Raw genomic sequence first — 22,157 nt, 5'->3', positions numbered from 1 at the left:
ATAGATGGGCTGTGTCTCTGAGGGTTCATTGGTGTGAGTCCCCATGGGTATTTCAGTGAAAAACTAGGTGAGGCCAAGTCGGAATGCTAGTTAGATGCCGCGTGAAACAGTAATGGCTCATTTTGAGAGTTAGATTTTCAAAAGCCTGTTTATTCTGCAAACAGATGAAATTCCATTAATCTTTGAAACTATAGTCTACAGCAATATGGAGAAAAATCTAGCTTTATCTTTGTTTTTTTTTTCAGCCAGAAAATCTTGTCGTCACGTGTTTGTGTTGGAAGGATTACAGAGAACTGTGTTCCCTTCAGCAAGGTGTTACGGCACTTCATTAGTACCTGACTGAGAGTAGCTGGAAAGATGCCCTCTCCCTCATTGCTGGACGTGGTAGTCTTGCCTGAGCAAAACAACAAAGGTCAAGGGAGAGGACAGGGCAGGAACTCCTCACCTGAAGTATGGCAGATATTTGCATTGTGCCAGAAACAGAGTTGAGGCTTGTTGAATGAAGAAATGTTGACCTGTTCTTGAGCAACAAGAGAAGCAACAAGAGGAGACTCCCAGAAATATTTGAGATAGGAGGTCCTTTCTAGGAAGCAGGTGTTCTGTGAGCTGATGAGGTTTCCTCTAAGAGTGAAATTGAGCCCTTAATGTGACCCATATTTTACCAAAAACCTTGTGAGGCTGGGAAAATACAGGATGCTTTGTGAATTACAATGATCTACATCCATAGGTTCCAACACTTGTTTGGCTATGGAATCTCTTCCTTAAGCAGAAACTCCGTGTTTAGGATGGTAGAGGTGGAGCTTCTCTGGTGGAGAACCTGGAACAGTCTCCGGGTCAGCAGCCCTCATGGGGCACAGTTTGAAGACCCCGGCCTAGAAATAAATTCTGGGTTAACTATCTAGATACTTTAAACAGACTGAAGCATATTTAATCTTTGCCCTAACTAAACCTGATCCCCAAATTAAAATGTACTCATTGATTTCATTTTCAAGATCACCCATTTCTTAATCAAATTCCAGAAGATAACTCAATCTGTGTTTTTGGCTTCATGTAGAAGAGAAAAAATACTACCAAGTTTAAGCTCTGAAAGTTGAACACTGACAAATAGTTTCTTATAGTCTGCCCTTCAACACCAACTTCACTTTGAGGTTTCCAATTTTCAAGGCAAATGCATGGAGGATCCAAGTTCTACTGGAGAAAAAAAAAATCTCACATAAGAGCTTATATCATTATAATATCACATGATGCATGAGATTTAGGAAATGGATTAGAAGTTGGGATTTGGTTTCATTTCATCATTTTCTTTCATGTTCTTATCATTCAGATCAGTGATAATTTCACTGATAGAGTTTCCTTTGAGAAATAATTTGGGTTTTCTAAGAGCCCAAGATCATGATAATTCCTTCTTATGCCCTTTTGTTCTTTTGCAACTATTTCAATTTTTATTGAAATAATAATCCACATACCATGCATTTCATTCACTGAAAGTATGCAATTTAATGGCTGCTGGTATATTCATAGAGTTGTGCAACTATCATCACAATCAATTTTAGAACATTTTTAATCACTTCAAAAGGAAACCCCATATTCTTTTGGCTGTTACCCTTTTATGCCCTCCACCACCCTTAGCAACCACAAATCTACTCTCTATCTCTAGAGATCTTCCTGTTCTGGACATTCTGGACAATCATCAATACTTCATTCCTTTTAGTGGCTGAAAAATAATCAATTGTATGGATAATCACATTTTGTTCATCCATTAATCCGTCAATGGATATTTGGGTTCATTCTACATTTTAGCTCTTATAAATTTGCTGCTATTAGTAGCAGTGTGCAAGTTTTTCCATGGAAATATGTTTTCATTTCTCTTGGGTATATACCTAGGAGTGGAATTGCTGGGTCAAACATTAAATCTATGTTTAATCATTTGAGGAACTGCTAGACTGTTTTCCAAAGTGCTATACCATTTTACATTCCCACCAGCAGTGTATAAAGGTTGTGATTTCCCCACATCCTCACCAACACTTGTTATCTGACTTCTTGATTAAGCCATTCTAGTGTGAAATTGTATCTTGAGGTTTTGATTTGCATTTCCTTAATGACTAATGAAGTTGAGCATCTTTTCACATGCTTACTGGCCATTTGTATAACTTCTTTGGAGAAATGTCCATTCAGATGCTTTGTGCATTTTTAAATTGGGTTGTCTTTTTATGACTGAGTTATGAGTTCTTTATGTATTTTAGATATAAGGTCCTTATTGGATATATGATTTGTAAATATTTTCTTCCATTTTGTCATTTTCTTGAAAGTGTCTTTTGAAGGTCATAAGTTTTTCATTTTGATGAAGTCCAAGTTATCTAATCTTTCCTATCATGCTTATGTTGTTTTGGTGTCCTGTCTAAGAATCCATTGCCCAACCCAATGTCACAAAGTTTTACCTATGTGTTTTGTGTATGAGTTTCATCGTTTGGGCTCTTACATTTAAGCTTTTGATATATTTGGAAGTAAGTTTGGGGTATGATTCTTATTTTTGTTATTTTTTTCTTCTTTCACTTTAGGTCTTCAGAGATGTGAGAATCAAATTTATTTAAGACAAATTGACTGAATAACATGTAGAAGTATTAATAAACTGATTATTAGTGTGTTGAAGAAGGGGAACATTTAGGCAAGGGGCTTTGGTTTTGTGTTTGTATGATTAAGTATGTGATCTACACATCTAAAGCTTCCAGATAAAACTGGTCAAACAATATTCAAAATTTCATCTCCACTTCCTCCTTGCAAGTGAACACTTCTTCCATTTTACTTATGAATATTCATACCTTGTTTCCATTATTGCTATACAAGCTGTTTCGAACAGTGCTGCTTACATAACCCAGCTTTTGTTCCTCATCAAAAAATCTGCTTTCTCCACAGGCATACAGTCATGTACACACACACACACACACACACACACACAGTGCTACCTCTTCCCAGTATGCTCCTGTGTTTGCTGGCACAGATGTCCCTGCAATTCACCTCTTCTCATCACTCACCTTCCATGTCATATACACAGCTGATGTTTCTCAGTTATTTTTAAAGGTACATTTCAGCACGAAGGCAATCTGGATGGTATGGAAAAAGTTACAGTGGAAAGGAAGGGCAGGATAACACACTAGAATATTTAGTCATTCCTTTGTGTTTTCATATAGAAATGTAGGATTTAGACATGGAGTAAGCATACTGCATAATTATCACATTGGGATGCTAAACACAGACACTGCATTCACTCTGTGCATAGAGTGAGATCTGGTTCGTGGAAAAATGCAGGTTTTGCATTTTTCCAACAAAATAAGTAAGTGGGGGTGGGAGACTGGCATTCTGTTGATTATTTGAGAATACTAATGCCTGCCAGAGGCAGTGGCAATGCTGGCTAGTCTCCAGTGCATTATGCCGACAGGAAAGTGAGGGTTTCCCTCCCCCCCAGAGATATGTTGCAGTGCAACAGGTATTTTTGATCAACCAACAGGTAATTATTTTGTACCTCTTTGGAAGACTACTGTAGATTGCTTAGGGAGAATGCAGCCAGGAAAACCAAGGACTCATGAAGTAATAGGAGGATGATTAAGGATCAGATTGTGTGATCCTGAACATAAGGGCCACAGGAGTACAAGGGAGGGAGGTCAGTGAGCCTAGGTGGGGTGTGGGGGTGTGTCAAGAAGCCTTGAGGAAGAATGTGGGTCAGAATTGGGTTGTGGAGAATGAAAACAATTTTTGAGAGTAAAAGGGTAAGAAAAGGGAGGGTACAACACATGTGAGGGAGGAAGGACAGAAACTAAGCCTAACTATGGACCAGGCATTGGACCAGGCCTTGTTATGATCCCACTTAAGAGTGTTTAACAATTCTGAGAGTGGGTATAATTACCCTTCGAGAGGTTTAATGACTTGTTCCTGGTAACACAGCTACTAAGCACTAACACAGCATTTGGATTAAATGTTCTAAGTTTTTTCTTCAGCAACACAGCCTGCAGCTGGTGTCCTAAAGGCACAGAGACTAGATCAGTGCTCTCAGCATCAGCTCTAATTCCTCCCTATTGCTCCCTGTCTGACCTACAATGCAACACAGAGATTGAGACTCACTGTTCCAGATTGGTGGTTAGTTAGTTGCCAACTTCATGATCCTTAGAATTATCTCAGCAATTAAAAAAAAAAAGACCTGTTGCCCACTCCAGATCTAATGAAACTGCAAATCCAGAGATAAAATGCTTAGATCACTTCGCATTGTCCTTCAGCACCTCACATATTAGCCTGGATAAAGTAGGTCAAATGATAAATGTCTACTATGACTGTCAAACGATAAATGTCTGTCAAAGGAATGAATAATTAATATGTTACCTGATCATTCTTTCACCTACTGATTTGATGATTGTAAGATCCTTGTCATCTTTCTTCATTCCTTCTGTATTAGCCCATGGCCATCATTTTGTGGAAATGCATGTGTCTAAGTGATAAAAATGAGGACCGTGGGCTTTTCCCAGCCTGGAGCACCACCTTAACCTAAAGTACATTTGCTCAGGGCTTTCAGAAAGGCATGCACGTGTTTCCTGGCACTTACGGAACATGCACACACCAACTTTACTCTCCTTGAAATCCTGGCTCTGTTTACATCCTAATGTAAATCATAGTGTTAAGACCAGCCTTGACTGTTTCTCTTTTCCCAGAGTAAAACATCAGTACTTTTTACAACTGTTGTCCTATGGAATAGAAGGGTGATTGATGGACCATTGCTGATTCTCCTAAACTGGCCCAGAGCAACTCTGGTTGCCGAGTTGTAGAGTGGGGTGGAAGATGGAGATAAGCAAGTAAATGTACTCATTCTTTATTAGTTCCATTTGTAATCTGATTTAATGTCAAGTTGTAGATGTGTTTTGGGTTGAATTGTGTTCTTTGGGGTGATTTAAACATTGCTTGATTTTGTTCCAAATTGGAGATTTTAAGAAAGTAGTCCTGGGATTTTTCCATCACTTTCCTCCTGTATCTATCCACTTCATCATGCTAGCAAGGCTTCCACACTGCATTATCCAGATCTCCCATAGACAAGTGATTGGAGATGTGCACAATGTAATTAGAAATACAGTATTTCTCCAGTTTAATAGTGCTTCGGTCATACACATATTATTACTGTAATAAAAACAGGAAAGATCTGAGATTCACCTCCCTTTAATATCCAATAGATCTGAGATCATACTTCAACCTTGGTGCATTTTCCCTTCTGCATTTATTATTGTTTTTATAAAATGTCACTTTGCCTATAAAATATTTTGCCTTGCTGTCAAGGTTTATTTGGTTCAGCTTTTAAGTCAGGAGCACTTGTGGCTGGATATTTCTGTCTGTGCCAAAGGAATTTTCTAAGCTACAGTGTTTGCTAATTTTGTAAATACATTGTTTTTAATGTAGTTTGGGAACACACATATGCTTAAATATATATATACTTAAGTAAAGGACACTTCACAATTTGTCTCAGTTCTGATAGGAACATCTTTTATCTTATAAACTGAACCTTAAAAATTGTTTTTAGAATTGATTTGGGTGGAAGGAAAAAAGCAAATAATGTATGCTGTTCATGGGACAATAGTCACCAGGCAGGATGGCAAACTGAAGCAAAAATAAAAGAATTGCTTAAAAGCTTTACCACGCATGAGATGATTCAGTTTTGCCACATTATCCTGGCCTGCTCCAGTTTCCCACCCACCATTTCAATTTCAGGTGACCTTTTCCTTATCATCCATCTTTCAAAACTGTCATCCAAATTTCCAGCTGCTTCTCTAGCATGTAAAACATCAGCCAGCCGGTTGGAAACTCCTACTGCTGCCCTCTCCTCCTACTGTTAGTTCCTAAACAGAAACTCTTCATTAAATTAATTCTCTCCATACAGTATAATGTGCAGCAGTCTGTTATCAAGAGCATATCCTTTCCCTTAGTCTTTGAAAGGGAAACAAAAATACTGACTGTATTGAGAAATGATTTTTGCAGAGAAAATCCAATAAGAGCTTATGGTTAATTGATACACACTCAGTATGTTTTATTTCATGCTTGCAGTATCTGAATGACCAGACAAATTTAGTGTTCTCTCTACAATCTACCAGATTGCTTTTACCATAAAATAAACCTTCTTTATTCCTGATGTTTGCAGCAAAGCCCTCTAGGCATAAGAGTAGACATGAGTTATTTTTGAAGAAAGCCAATAATTCTCATATAAATCCAGTTTTCAAGTATTTTGTCAATAGACAAGCTAGCTTACCATCATCTCCAAGGACATCAGCACTTTTGATAAAAGTGTAACATATTAACATATTTTACTTATTTTCAGAGAAGGGGCTTTACTTTGATGAGGTTTTGTCTTTGCTAAATTCTTACCTTTACCAAAGCTCTGCACATGCTGCTTCTTAGAACACCCTTCAGGATGTGCCACAATGGCCACTGTTAGCTTTCAATAAAGATAACAGTTTGGGACCAATGATTTACATCAAGTTCTACACTGATCCATATGTAGTTATGGATTGTCTTCACTTCAGACTCCCTTGCTGTCAACCAGCTTGCATTAGACATTGTTCATCATGCTTGAATAACTATATTTTAAGTTGTGACATTTCTGTATAAATAAAGGCTAATGCAAAGGAAAGAACCCATGGAAAAGAAAAAACCCAAATTAGGTGTATGAAATGAGTCTACATTTTTTAGTTAATTTACAATAAAACTGGAGGCCTTTGATGGACTATCAATCAACTTCTCAATGAAAAGTGAGGATTTGAACTTACAAAGCATTTCACTTGATCCTTACCAATGCCCAAGAGTGAGAATTGATAGAGATTACACACACAAAAAAGAGAAAAGACATGGTGCTAGCTGAAGAAAAAGAAAGAAGCTGAGAGGAATTTAATGTCACAAAAAAATAGGTCATGTGCACAGTAATGGGCCCAAGAGTGATTGCTCCATGAGCCTGCTCTTGCGTTTACATCATTCCTTAATATGTTAGACCTTTGGGGCAAGAAGGGAAGGTGAAGAAGAGGGGACAACTCTTTCAGATTATCCCAGCCAAAAGAAAATAATGTAAATTTGAGTTCAAATGCCAGGAGGCAGAAGACATCGCTAACTCAATCACGTAGACAGCCTTTTAATGGTAATTTGCAAAGGTGGGTTTTTGTACTACATCCAATTATCTTGAAAAAATGATAGAGCTAATGAAAACCTCCTGACAAGGAACTTGAAGTAATGGAATAAATCCCTAGGCTGGCTGCCATCTGGGAATATAGTCCCAGACACCCGCCTGGCAGGGCCGCTGGGCAGCTCACCCGGTCAGGAGTGCCTCCCTGCTTTCAGAACTGGAGGCTGTCTTCTCACTTTAAAGGAGTCTCATTTCCCCATTTTATTAGAACAATCACATTCAGCCTTTAGCGTGCCTGGGAATCCACTGAGCTTGGCTCACTGAAATTCTCCCGTGCATGGAATAGACTGTGATTTAATGTGGATTTTCATTTCTGCCTCAACAGAATGGATTTCCTGCATGAATCACCTTTATTGTGGTTTTATCCTGGGCCACTTAGCCCTGTTATAAATGATCTTTAGAGGCAGGAGATAAATCTTCTGCCCCTATTGATTCACCAATTCTATGAACCAAAAAAGCTTAGGCTTATTTAGCAATCTGTTCCCAGAAATGCCAACAGGGCTTTGGGAAGGTTGACGGCAGAAGACGGATGGACAGTTTTAGGGTAGTCTGTGAAATGGCCCGTGCAAGGGCTTCTTGTATTCTCTGCCCCATCATTTGTCTTCCCAATATTTGCTAGCTGATCTTCTTCCACCTCTGAATTCATGCTGTGTGCAGGGTTCTGTCTTTTCAAAGTTTCAACCTTTTCCCTAATACCACCGTGAACAGGTTGGTCTGAATACCTACTGGAGACAAACCTTTCATGACACAGTATTTCTGGGCAGGATGGGCTAGTGAGTTCTAGGAACTTCCAGAATAAGCCTCATTAACTAGGTGAAGTTACTGAGGAGTCCACTGTTTCCCTTCTCCACCTCTAAAAAAAAAAAAAAAAGCAAATATTGCATTTCAGGCAGGTGCAATCAGAACAAACCTTTAAATTTTTCCCTCTATATGCCACCTTCAAATCAGTGTGTTATTTTGGGAACTATTCTTAGTTGCTCAAGGCAGCTTACAAGAGTAGACTTCCTGGGTGGCCGTGTAAATAGTCCCCCTGAGGATAAGGGGCGAGTGCTTGGAGCTCTGAGGGTACCAGCCTCGCCTGCCTGCACAATATCTCTGCTTTGCTCGCTATTGCCCCTTCCCTCCCTGGACACCAGCGTCCTGTGGTCTCTTGGCCAGAATTTGGCACTGATATGGGTAAGTAAATATCCAAAGATAGCAGCCAGGTGAGGAGCATGGCTCATTCCTCCCCTTCCCGGAAGGACTGTGCTTCAAGCTCCTGCTGTCACCTGGTGAGTCTGTCTTACTCAGTGGTGAGTGCCACCAGAGGCAGTTGGGACTCACCCTCAGCAGGCTGGCTTTCACCACTAATGAGGCTTTTCAGAGGCAGCCTGACCCTCAACTAGATTCCTGCAGAAGGGCTTGCGGTTGACCTTCTGACACAGGTCCTATGTACAGGCTCTGTTGTTCCTTGTGTAACACACTGCGTCCATCTCACACATCCATGCTTCTTCAAATTATGACCAATCCCCCAAGAGGAAACTTGATTGAATGAAAGTTACCAGATGCTAATATCAGAAGTCATTTCCTTGGCAAAATGGAGAATCACCAATAGTTTAAAACCTTTTTTTTATTTTTAAATAATTATAGGCTCATGAGAACTTGCAAAAATAGTACAGAGAGGTCCCATTTTCCAATCACTCACCTTTCCCCAATGGTACCATCTTAGATAATATGGTATATTAACACAATCATGAAATTGGCAACATTTTTACGGCAAGGGAGAATAGCATCAAAGAGCCTCAAATGTACACTTAGAATTTGGAGTTCTGGTCCACTATTTGCTTAAAGAGTGGCTGTAAATTAGTCACACAGGAACACTCCATGTATTATGAAAAAGAAGGATTCATTGAAAAACATTCCAGGCCATCTTGAGCTCTATTCCCACAGAAAAGATTCTATGCAAAAGGTGGTGGGTTATTTAGGAAGATAGGCTTTCAAAAATAAGAGATCTTCAAACAATCTTAGTTATTTTTTAAAAAATGGGTCTTCTGGAGTAATTGGGTCCCTCCTGGCATCTTTTTGCAGGATCCAATTCCTCAGAAATTGTGACCACTATGTTGGCTGAATGAAGCTTAGGAAGAATGGAAGAACCAGTCTTAGGTTGGTTCAGCCAAGATTGACAAAATATAGTTGACATTTATTTATTACATAGGAGTTATGAGCTTTGGTGCTGAACTCAAACAGGTCAGGTTTAAGTCCCAGCCTTGTGCCTTACCAGAAGGTTGACTTTGAACAAGTTATTTGACTGCTCTAAGCCTCAGTCTTTTTATGATCAAAATGAGGATGACATAGCACCTGAAAAATCAGTGCCAACTTACTGGAAACTCTCAGGCATATAGCAGGTGCTCAATAAATTTTAGCTGTTGTTATGAATAATTATCTCCCTTGAAGGTATTCTGGAAAATATTTTTATTCCATTCAGTTTCTTTGACTTATTTTTAAAGCTATTCCAGATAATTTGTGAAATATCTTCTAGTCTTGTGGTATAAAAAGTAGCTGGATGAGAGAGACAGTTCATTATATTTAGAAAACCACTTGGATTTCCATTACAGTTATTACTTTAAAATAGTAATTGCTCAATATCCCACAATACATTATAAATCATTGTGTAACTTTCAGATTATTAACTATTTGTTGATAAGTTACATGCATCATAAAATCATCTAAAATTGGATAAAAAAACAGTTGCAAGATTTTAAAGTATAAAGTTATTATAATCTAAGTCTGTATAACTAGCATAAAATTCATTTTTCTAGATCCACAGTTACCTGGACATTAATTTCTTCAAAAATATAACAGAGGCCATTGGAACTGCTAATAAAAATTAGTCAAGCATTAAGAAACACTGTCTTTGAAATTTTTTATTTGTTGTGAAAAGTAGATATGTTACCATGGTTACTTGTGTCTTGTTTATAATTGTAGGTTTTCTTTTCCTGGCAGTTGATGATAGTTTGGTAACCAGTAACAAACTTATCCTTTTTAACATCAGCCCTACTTTAGTTGATAATTAATGAATAAATCACTGCAAGTTACATGTAAATAAGTGTAGTCTTCGAATTTAGAGGTGGATTGAGAGGCTTTTCACTCTCTCCCTAAAATATGTTGATGCTTCTTTTTAAACAGAGTATCATACTCCCAATGATGTTACCACAAATTAGTAGAATGGGGAAAAAATCAGTTTACCTCAAAGCTTTTCTGTGCAGAATTATCAACAAATTGCACTGGCAAAAGGAAAGAAGCCGTAATTGTGGCATTTGGAGGTTTTGTTAACAGACAATGTGATGCTTTGTAAACAACTGCTCTACAGTGCTCTAGCATAGAAGGCAGATCTTTCTGATTGGAAATGCTTCCTTTCAGGGCTTACATTTCAGAAGTAACCTCATGAGTAACTCTGGTCTTCTGGCTTACACTGAGAAGCAGCCCAAGTGGATTCTAGTGCTGGACAGCAGAACTGTACTGGTGACCCCAAAGCAGAATGCTCAGGATCGAAACCCAATCCTTGGTATTAGTGTGTCACTAGCAATATGTATCGACGCTGTTATTGTCTTCCCTTTTTTTAGGAAGGGGGCAAAGTTACTGCCTTGAAATTTCTGTGAATTAATGTTTTCAGAGTACCAGAAATACTAGAAAATATTTGTTTCCATTTTAGTTCTAACAGTGGATCAGACAAATAAAAGAAATCCAAGCGTATCAGCAGGACTTTCTGAGTAAGCCGATGTGTGGATCAATATAGGGAAAGGGTACAGTTTTTAAAGAAAATTTCAGTTAATATTGAGCTGAAATCTGAATAGGGAAGTACTTTCTGAGCACAAAAGTGATATAAGGAATTGTAAAGAGAAATAGCAATATATTTGCTTAAAAATGGAAGTTTCGTATGTTCAAAATGCCATACACAATGCTAAATGTCAAATAGGAATAATATTTAGCCCCTGATAGGCATAGAAAAATGAAAATATTTTTAGTAATTAACAAGTTTACATTGTAAAAAGAGTCACTAAGTAGCAAATGATGGAAATAGACAATTCACACTGAAAGAAATTCAACTAGTGAATAACTATAACAAGAAAGCATATAAAGTTGTTAATATTAAAATAATGAAACAGAAATAACAACGAGATACTGTTTTTTCATCTAGGAAATTAGCAAAGAGTCAAAATACTAGATATACGGCATACCTTTCAATGCTGGCAAAGATTCCTTCAGTATAGTGAGGGCAGAGGCTCTGGACTCAGATGATCAGGGTCTAAAGTCTGGGCGTCTGACATTGGAAAGTTGTATAACCCCTTTGTGCCTCAGGTTCTCATCTGTAAATAGGTATAAAACAGTACATTCTACATGTTGCTATGGTTACAGTTAAATGAGATGGCACATAAAGCATTTAATATGGTGTCTGGCACATAATAAGGCATCAAAAAATGGTCGCTGCTATCAGCTGCTATTACAGTCTCATTCACAGCTGGTAGAAGTTTAATCTACAAACTATAATAAGACCAGAGGACAATATGGCAATATTTAATCAAAAGCCTTTTTTTGATTTTTTTAGGAAGTTTATTTTTAGGAAACTCTTCCAAGAAAAGTAATCAGATGAAGACAAACATTATCTTTAGGCAGTCATTAAGATAAAATATTTCAAATGATGTAAATGTTCAAAAATAGATGAATTTAAGTTGATTATGGGGCGTGTCTCTATGGCTGAACATGACATAGCCTCTAAAATTATGTTTAAAGAGGTTTTAATGATGTGGCATTGGCTTAAGAAATAACATTAAATTTAAAAGGCAGAATATGAAATTATATTTACAACATCAATTATGTGAAGATGGACATAAATTAAAGACATAAATACAGAAAAATATGAAGGAAACAACAAATATTTTATTGGCTGTTAGTTTATGACAGTGAGATTATGGGGATTTAATAAAAATATTTTTTCCTATGTTTACTTTTACTACAGTTTGCCTATAATCACTTTTCCTGTAATTAAGATAAAACCTGAATTTAGAAAAGAAGATTTGAGATGGCATAGTGGAGCATGTCATTTGCTCCTCATAAAATGTAAAATATGTTTTCAAAGCCATATGAGGGAAAAGAAGAAAAATTTAAATCTATAAGAGACACAGACTAAAAAGCACTATGCTTTACTTTCCACCCATAGGTGAGCTTCTGATTGTAACTACAGTAAGTCAGTTGACCAACCATGTTTGTTGTGGACCTGCTATGTGCCTGGCACTGAGCCATGCTGAGCAAAGCAACCCTATCTTTACCCTCATGGGGCTCATAGTCAGATGAGTATTTAGTATTTCCAGATGAAGGTCTCAATAAACCTAACTCAAGCCCTCATGTATTTAGAGATTTATAAATGTACTAGAGTTGTTCTTTAATTAAAAAAATACAAAATGCTATTTTTTTTGTCCATTAGGAGGAATTTTTTTTTTAATTAAAAAGGAAAAACAATAAATCCAAAGTATCTGAGATACTGGCATTATAGATGTGGCATGGGTGTTAGGGAGAGAGCTGATGTGTGGGATCCAGTGTTGCCGGCTGTGCTTCAGGTCACAGAGAATGCCATTGTCTGTTCTTGGAAACTGTTGCTTTTGTTCATCAACTCCCCCACCCTCCCCAGAGGGAGCAGACAAACAGTTACAGTCCCAGTGCCCTGTTCCTTTGTAAAGTAACCGTATTCCTTCTTTTGTTAGCATTTCTACCATTTAGTGACCTTGATAAAGATAATTTAGCAATAAAAATAACTCCAGGAAAGCCAATCCATATGAAGTCATTTCCCAAGGTGGAAAAGTGAGCTCCTTTTTCACTCTGCCCTGTATTAAATATACACTCACATATGCACATTTATGTTTGTGTGTATACACACATACATGCATATATAATAATGCAGACATGCTTCTTTATAAATGAAAATGATTTTTTCATTTTCATTAAGAAAGAAAACACAATATGCTATTAGTACATGAAAAAAATAAGATAATTTAAATTTATATAACCTGAGGGGGCCACAAAGCTTTTCTCTAAATGTTATGATTATAGCCAAAGTAAAAATAGACTGGAAAGATATGTTTGAAATAATAGTTCAGTTACCCATAATTCAACCACCTGCAGTCTTACCTTTTGGGAACATAATCAAGAATGAGAAAGTAATTAAAAAGTAGAGCTAGCATCTGCCATTTCACTAATGCAGCATCCCCTTACCCCACTGGTCCCCTGCTCTCCTTCTTACCATATGTGCATTTCCAACAAACTAAATGTGGCTATGCTGCCTTTCAAGACCTCTATGCATTAAAAATAGGAGTCCTTCCTAGAGCTTTGGTGAACTGATGGCAACATGACATAACAACTGAAAGTAAAGGAAAAGATAAGAAAACCATAAAATGTAGGTGCAAAAATTCAAAGAGTGTAATTGACCGGCTTCATGTACTATAGGGGCAAATGGTCCTCAGTGGTCCCTAAAGAAGCCATTACTTTCAAAGGCTCTACAGAATGTTTTTTTACACTGACTGTGCTTATCTTACTAAAATGGTTCAATTTTATTCTGTATATTCAGTTGAAGTCAGTGATGGTAAACATATCTTAGTATATTGTCCATTTAAAATATTTTAAAACAAGTGAGTTTAAGGGAGCAAGCTTTTGATTCTACAAAAAGAAAATCCGATTTAAAATAAAAAACAGAAAACTCACTTCAGCAAGTTCTAGAGAACAGAAATACACACATGCATACACACAAGCACACCCATACACACACATTTATACAATAATTAGCTGCACTCGAGGAAGACACTTCCTTTGTCACTGAAACTAGGGGGAAAACTGCTTTGGTTTTTTTAAAAGGGCTTTTTGAAAATGTCCACAAGGAATAAGCAATATATTTCTTTAAATTCCAGATATCATTGTAATTACTTCAAAAGACAGATCAAAGTGGTACAACTTTAGAATACCTAATTTAAATACCACCCATTCCTCCCAGGAGAGATTCGCTTTCATTGCATTTTACTCATTTTTTCCATTCTACAGAGCTCAAACTGCTTTCCAAGTATTCTATTACATACAGGGTTGAACCTGACACAATGAATATTTTTTGAGTGATGGTAATTTAGCAAAAATCCATCTGGAGATTTTATAGTGCAACCTTAACTCCTGATCTTTAAGATACAAGCTATAGAAAGACAAAAAAAAAAGTTTCTGAACATCAGAACTTCTCAACCAACGGGGGTTCTTACTTCTGGACAAATTTAGAGCAGTCTAAATCTAGTCCGCAAAATTTTGCATAAAAAACAACTTGAGTATATGTTAGAAAAACAGATTCATGTCTCTACTTCATCCTAACTATTCTAACGCAGTAATTCTGGAGTGTGGCAGAGTGCCTAGGAATGTGCATTTTAACTGGCACTCCTGATGGTAGGTGACTACTCTTTTAAGAAGTCCTGTTTAGAGGTATCCCAAGGCTATTTGAATAGGCTTTCCCATTCCTCTCTTACTGTCTCTGTTTTCTTTACCAAACATTGGAATTCTAATATAAGATAGTTACCTCTTCTCAAGTTTACAAGTATCCTTTCCTTTCCTTTTGACCTTGCTAAATCAAATGTATTCATTAATTTGATAGCTTTTACCTTAAGGACGCCACCTAGCGTAAAGAGAGGTAATTGCAGGTTCTTTTGAAAATGGAGACTGATTTGAATGCTTCTAGGATTCTAGGTAGCGATTTAGAAACCAGACTTTTCTGTCCAAGATTTCAAAGAGATAAGGATTTCCTATAATTTCATTAAAGCATATTTAAATCCAAAGCATTTAGAAAACATATAGTTAATCAAAAAGTTAAATTATTTATTATTGTTGGAAGAAATATTTTGTTTAGGGTAAATTTTCTTAAATTTAGATTGGCATTTCATTATTTGCATATGATACATGTATATTTTATGGTACATTGGGCACCTTTGTATAGTAAGTATACTTAACAGATGCACAGTTCTGTTTATAATGTAGCTTTGCATATTTCGTGGGACTTAGAGTGAGTATTAACTTAACCTTCTGAATTATTACAAATTGACTGTTGAACCTTTGCATTTGTGATGTTGGTCAGAGACTGTTTGCTCTGTGCCTGGTCAGCACTGTAACTCTCAGCTCTCATGTAGCTCCTCCTCCTCCTCAGTGACAACTTGTGGGGAAACATGGCACCCTGTGGTTTTAAAGACAGGCTATCTTTATAAGAGATGCAGGGAAATTACTGCCTTAAAAGCTTATTTGACAAATGACACCAGGCAGAAAATTAAATTTTGTGCTGAATACAAAGCCACAAATATAAATGGATAGTGTAGCATTTCCTCTGAGAAGATTTCATGAATAAAATAGAAGCAGCCAAAATCTGCTGTTCCACCAAAAATTATAAATGAGGAGTGCATTTTGGTACATGGTCCCCAACTATTTAAAAAACGAAAACCTGAATGAGAAAAATATGACATATATGAAACTATAAAAATATATATCATAAATATATTAGAAATAAGTATATTATAAAGAAAGGGGAGCCCCCTTATATTTGAGAGGCATCATCATCTCCCAAGTAGTTTCAATTAATCCATAAATTAGACCTGTAAGTCTGACTGTTGTCACAAATGGGTGCTCTTCAAGATAGCGGTCTATTTACACATGCCTCAAAAGGGGAAACATTATTCATTGAATTCCAATGACTACCTGTGAAAGCAGAGTGGCATTCTTAATAATGGAAAAGGTAAGAGGAGTAGTCTCTCAACAGAGTACCACTTGGAATGTGTCTGTTGCTTCTGGTGTACTGCAATAAGACTGTAACCCTCTCGTAAAAATCATCCCTCTATGCGATGACATTTAGGTCTGACCCATCTGCCACCATAGCTAAAGGACTGCTAGAATGCTTCATTCAGCATTTCTCAAAATGTGTGTCCACAGAACTTGACTTACTCTGAATGTTCTTAAGTGTACTTGATAGCATGTCATCATTGTCAAATAACTCTTAGAACTGTAGTATTCAACAGTGTCAGCAATGTTTTTAGTGTAGGATATCTTGAATATTTAATTTCATGGATCTTTTTTGCATCGAGTAGCTCGTGAAACAAGGATTTTTAGGAACCTGCTTTAGGAAACATTGGCTTCATGACTTATTTCAACTCAAAAGTATTTTATGCACATGCACATCTATGTTGTATGTTCCTATAATAAACACAAATTTGGAAAAGTGAACCAGTATTCCCTGTGCTCTATAGTTTGCTGCATAGTTTACTGTTAACTTGAGAATAATGTTTTTTTAGCAATATTTTAAACTATTATGAAATGGAAGTAATCATTTCATGGTAAATTTTTGAGTTAGGAATTGCTACACAGCACATGGGCTCTGTCCTCAAGACCTCAGCTGAGTGGGTGCAGACACAGACATTGAAGAGACAGTTTCAGTGTAATATGGAGAAGTTTTTGAGATACTGCTCTAGAATGCTCTTAGAGGCCATAAAAATGGAAATTTATCTCATTTGTTCATTTATTGGATGTACTTCATTTGATGGACAATGGATCTTGGAGGGGAAAATGCTTGAGCTAAGTACTGAAGAATAAGTAGGGTCAGTAACTCAAAGAGTTGGAGTGAGATGGGACATGCATTCTGAGCAAAGTGACAGCGTGAGGCATAGAAGAGCTTTTCCTATAATATGTTTTAATAGTAAGCTTTGTTTTACTAGGAAGGAAAGGGGAAGATGAAACTGCATGGAGGAAAGGGTCAAGTCATGGAAGGACTTTGGACACAGTGGTTCTCAAATATTTGGCACTGAGAACCAACGAGAAGTGGTGATTTGGGAGGGCCAGGTTGAGCCAGGGGAATACATAGATCTGATAAGCTCCTCAGGTGACTTGATGTGGCCAGTCAGCATGAAGGCCTTGGGAACCATTGCTGTAGATACTGAAGGGCTTTAGGTGAGTAGCTGAGTGAGTGGGTCACAATGCATTTAAAAGAGAAAACTTCATTAGCCTAAATACATTTGAAAACTAATACATGTTCATTACAGAAAGAAAATACATAAAATTTCAGAAGATGTGTTCCTATCATTTATCTCTTAAATCTACTTCTGAAAAGTAACAGTCTTAATTATTTGATGCAAGCAGTTATGTAGTCTATACACACACACACACACACACACACACACACACACACACACACACACACACACACACGGAATCAAGCCAAAATAATAACAGGTAACACAACGTGCCTAGTATTGTTCTTATTTACTACCTATATTAAGTCCCATCACCACCACCACCTTCACTCCTGTTACTACCCCTGCTATCCTCTCCCGTTTTCTAAGCATTGTGCTAAGCATTTATTGACATGATACCAGGGGATTCTTAATGCAACCCTGTCAAATATTTTACTTCCATAATCACTTGCAGGTAAGTGAAGATCTGAATGATTGAATAATTTGCCCACAGTGATACAGCAAGCAAGATTTGAACCCATATGCTCTAGCATCCTAGTCAAGATGACAAAGTATTCAAAATCATTTTTTATTGGGTCTTGCAGTAAATTCACTTCAGAAATGTGTGATTTCTTTTGAGTATTCAAGATACTTCCTTTCTCTTAACTGCATTATTTTTTCATAAGCTACCTCCACCCTTTTTATCCTCATACATCCTTAAATAAATGGCCTGATGGTTGTTGACAGTGTGGAGGTGGTATGCCTATAGCCTTATTCTTGATCAATGTGGTTCTTTAAGACATTTCATAGAGTTTTATGGCAGACTTCTTAGAATTTAATGGGCTTTCATTTAGGGCACTTTCACTGGCTTGAGATTCCCTGATACTCTAAGCAAATAGAGAAAATTAAAAACCTACAATTCCTAGAATTTCCTGTCATCAATGTGGACCCTCTCTCCTTATCTCCAGCACTTCAGTGAATGGAGAGCCCCAGAATGCAATGCACTCAAGATGTTCTGGGGGCTGTAGTTTCTGACAAGATGAAGGAAGGGGAGGTAGTCTGGGAAATGGTACACAGCATTCCGGTTGTCTTAAAAACATCTCCCCGAGCATTAGAAAATTGGCTTCATGGAAAAGAGTCTGAATCAGGAGGCCCAATTGGGAAAGAATGAAGGATATCTGTCTATATCTTAGAATGGAAGCCTCCATTATTTTAAGAGGTAAAGTCCTGATTAGTTACTTGCTTTTGTCTAACAGTTGACTTTGGATTTAGAAGAAATTTCTCCCAGATTCTGGCAATAGTCCTTTTTTTAAATTGTATTATGCCTGGCACTAAAAAAACTTTTGTATGTTTTTTAGAGAAAATTGAAGAGACTGTCTGCTGTTAGCCAGATGTGAGCTTCAATGAATTCTTTAGAAAATTTGTAACAAATAATGAAATCCTGGAGCTATTTATCTCCTTAGAAATGAGCACAGCTATTTATTTGATTATTTCCACATGAAAAGCTTAATTTTTAGAAGCATACTATAAAAGGATCACTGTGCATAGAATATTTTATTCTGATGTTTATGTTCAGTTGGACCTTGTTACAACAATTTTGAAGTTAGTATTAATAGCTAACTTAATAGCAACTGTCTAACTTTTTTTTCTACATAAGACTGTAAGGTTGGGGAAAATTCCTTACAAAAGGTATTATGTGTGGTGGGGGGGCTGTCTTAGCAAATCTTGGTGAAATTAGCAGATAAATGTCTTGTCTAAATGAAAATTAGCTGACCAAAAATGAACTCATTGGCAGCCAGTTTCCAGCCATAAACATGCAAGAAAATCTAAGAGCTGGCAAGGTTGGCATTTCTGGCTTGTGCTATGAAAATAGCAAGGCCTAAGTATCAAGCACACGATGTTCTCCAATAACAATCCCATTTTGCAAGGTCACTGTGCTCAAGTAGCTATTATTCTACTTCAGTAAGGTCTCTGGCTCCAGGTTTTAAAAACAAGTTTGTCTCTAATGACAGCATTGACTGAAGTTGTAGCCACTGTAGTGCCTAAGGGTAAATGTCAGGTTGGTTTTCCCTAGAGGTGAATGTGTGTGTATATATATACTTTAAGTTTTCAGGTTTAATCACTATCCCTTTTTTCTTGATTTAAATGGATGTCATCTTATTTATAAGATCATACTGCCTTAAAATATTTTTATCTAACATAAATGAGCCTTTAAAAACCAAATGATTTTTCAACCTGCATAGATCTTATCCAGTTCTTTTTAAGAAAACTGTAAATTAGACATTATTATCATTCTTGAATTATAGGTGAGAAACAGGACCAGCTGGTCCCACCCGGACTGTTGGGCAGCAGAGCGAGCGAAGAGGAGAGCTTTGCTCCCGTGCTGTGGCCCAAAATCTGTGAGTTACCAGTCCAGGGCTCGTCTCCCCATTGCAGTGGTCTCTGAATCTAGACTGTGCTAGAGCTTTTTCCTCCTGGATTGAAAAGGCTTCCTTTGTCACAGTTTACACATTAACAGCTTAGAAAATACCACTTTGTTTTAAAACTTCACAAAATCTGCCTAACAATGTACGGCAAGTTCATTTAAAATAGAAGGGGGGAGATATTTTCATGCCAATGTGGAGATGTACTTAAGTCCCCAGATTTTTAAAATAAGACATTTTAGATTATTTTTAAGTAGAGACAATTGAGATTCAACAGATGCAGAAAGAAGCCTTCCTTTGCCACTGAAAGTAGAAACTTCTGGGAGTGTGGCTGCCAAGAAGCCCCTCTTCAGGGTCATCTTATGGCCATGAAGAAGAAAATTGAGACTGCTCCCAGTTGCATAAACATCATCACAAACTGTCATATCTTCCATTTGTTCCCCTGGAAATCCATTTGTTCCTCCCACAGAAGCATTTTCTTTCCCTTCCTCCCATTAAGTTAGGTATATAAACTCCCATCTTCAGTGTTTAGGGAGCTGCTTTGTGTGTGCATTCCCACATGTATATAGATAAACCTTGTGGCTTTTTTCCCTATTAAGCTATTAGTTATGTTTCATTTGCAGGCCCCCAAATACAACACCTATGAGGGTAGAGGTTCCTCTCCTACAGCATTCCCTAAATCAGATTTGTCTAATATTTCTATTGTAGTAACAAACAGATAACATAAATTAGATTCTTTTTATGTATTTGAATGCATTCTCTTTTATTGAGAGATGTAGTAATTGCAATAAATATGTACTTTTTTCATAGACAAGCATTTTAAGAGATAGGATTTATTGAGCACTACCCTGCACCAGTAAGCAGGATACATTGTTTTATATCTCAGACCATGCAATTTTCTCTAATCTTTAAGGTAGATATCAGTATTTTGCATATTGCAAGTAAAAAGTCTGAAAAGCAGAATGGTTAACCAGCTTGCTAAACTGACTACTGCTAAGTAGCAAAATGAGGATGGGAGCCTTGCTTTTATTCAAAATTATCAACTTAATGACAATAAATGTTTCCATGAAGGGGACCTTCTGTAGTACATCTAACACATTGGTTTTACCATTAGGTCATTACTTTACTAAATAAATAACAGAACTAGGAAATGCTTTGAATGTGGCTTTTCCCACTATCTGGATTACTTCCTTAGGATAGATTCTCAGAATGTGGTTCTTAAAGTCAAATATTGTGGATAGTTTTGTGGTTCATGATACACTTCACCAGATTGCTTCGCAAAAGTGTTTTTTCAATTTGTATGGTAGCCACTGTTGAATTTAACTTGTACTTTCCTTTTGCCCCATTTTTCTCTAAAAGCCCTTTTTGAGTATTATGGCTATAAAACAAATCGTAAGTATCCATGGAGGAGTTTTAAAAAACACTTCACAGATACCTCCCTGCATGGCATGGGACCAGTGAAATATGGGAGGCAGAGTTAGCCCTCAGGAAGGCAACCATGTGCTAGCAGTGTGCTGAAAGATGAAGAGGATGGCCACATGTGTGTAATAAAGAATTATGTGTGTAATAATTCTCCCGTTTTTGTGCCTCCCCATTTGGGTTCACACTTGGGCTTTACAAACCAAAAAGCAAAACTTTGGAAACTGTTCCAGTAAGGAATCAGAAAGTAAAGCTCATGAATCAAGATCCAAAGAGGTGAAATGATTCAGCTGGGGAGATGCTTTGCAATCTTCAGGTGACACACAGAAGAGGACTAGCTGTAGGCTGCAGTAAGAAGAGCACTGGTTCAAACAAGAGCAAACTGGCTTTGAGCCTCAGCTCTTTCACCTATTTGCTGTGTGATCATGGGCAAATACTGATATCCTTGGGCCTCAGTTTCCTCATCTGTACCATGGGGATAACATCTTTTTGAAAGAGTTGTTGGAAGGACTAAATGAGTTAATGTGGTTGCATGTACACACGAGGATGGTACTCACCAAATGCAGGATAGTGACTATTTTGCCTCATGGAAGGAAGGAGGAGAATGGGACTCAAGAAGGGAGCACAGGCAGCTTCTATTTTAACCCAAGTGTTTTGCATCTTTTATACAAATGCACAAATATCTGAAGCAAATAGAACAAAATATTGATATTTGTTAATCTGGACACAGTGCTTGTTAAATTATTTTCCATACTCTTTTTGTTTTTATTTTTAAATTTTTAATCAAACTCTTTTAGTGTCTGGCATATAGGGAACACTTAGTATAGACTCAGATCCTTTCCCACATTCCTTGTCAGAAGCTGAGGTCTCTATTAGGATGAATTTAAGTGTGACACAAGGACACAAATCCTGGCCTTAAGCCTCAGCAGAATTGGAATGTGTCTCTGGGGATCTGCACACCCACCTTCCATCATGGAGTTCAGGATAACAAGGTCACTCTCAGCCGTGCATACTGGACACACACAGGAGTCCCTGCATTACTTTCTTCTGCTTGACTACCCGGTACAGAGACATGCATTTTAGATCATCTAGATTCTACAGCTGCATTCCATTTTCCACATGGGATTT

The 22,157-nt window shown here is 37.3% G+C and overlaps 1 long non-coding RNA gene across 1 annotated transcript; it reads right to left on the bottom strand.

Moving 5' to 3' along the window:
• Positions 1–203: 203 nt before the first annotated feature.
• Positions 204–21,688, bottom strand: LOC140849879 (uncharacterized). Its single transcript, XR_012132194.1, has 3 exons — positions 21,587–21,688; positions 11,419–11,547; positions 204–8,054 (listed from the first exon to the last, which is right to left on the bottom strand). It is a non-coding gene; the product is annotated as an uncharacterized lncRNA (long non-coding RNA).
• Positions 21,689–22,157: the final 469 nt, after the last annotated feature.

This window comes from Manis javanica, chromosome 6 (genome assembly GCF_040802235.1).
Source record: "Manis javanica isolate MJ-LG chromosome 6, MJ_LKY, whole genome shotgun sequence".
Lineage (NCBI taxonomy): Eukaryota > Metazoa > Chordata > Mammalia > Pholidota > Manidae > Manis > Manis javanica.
This window is presented reverse-complemented; position numbering and strand designations above follow the sequence as displayed.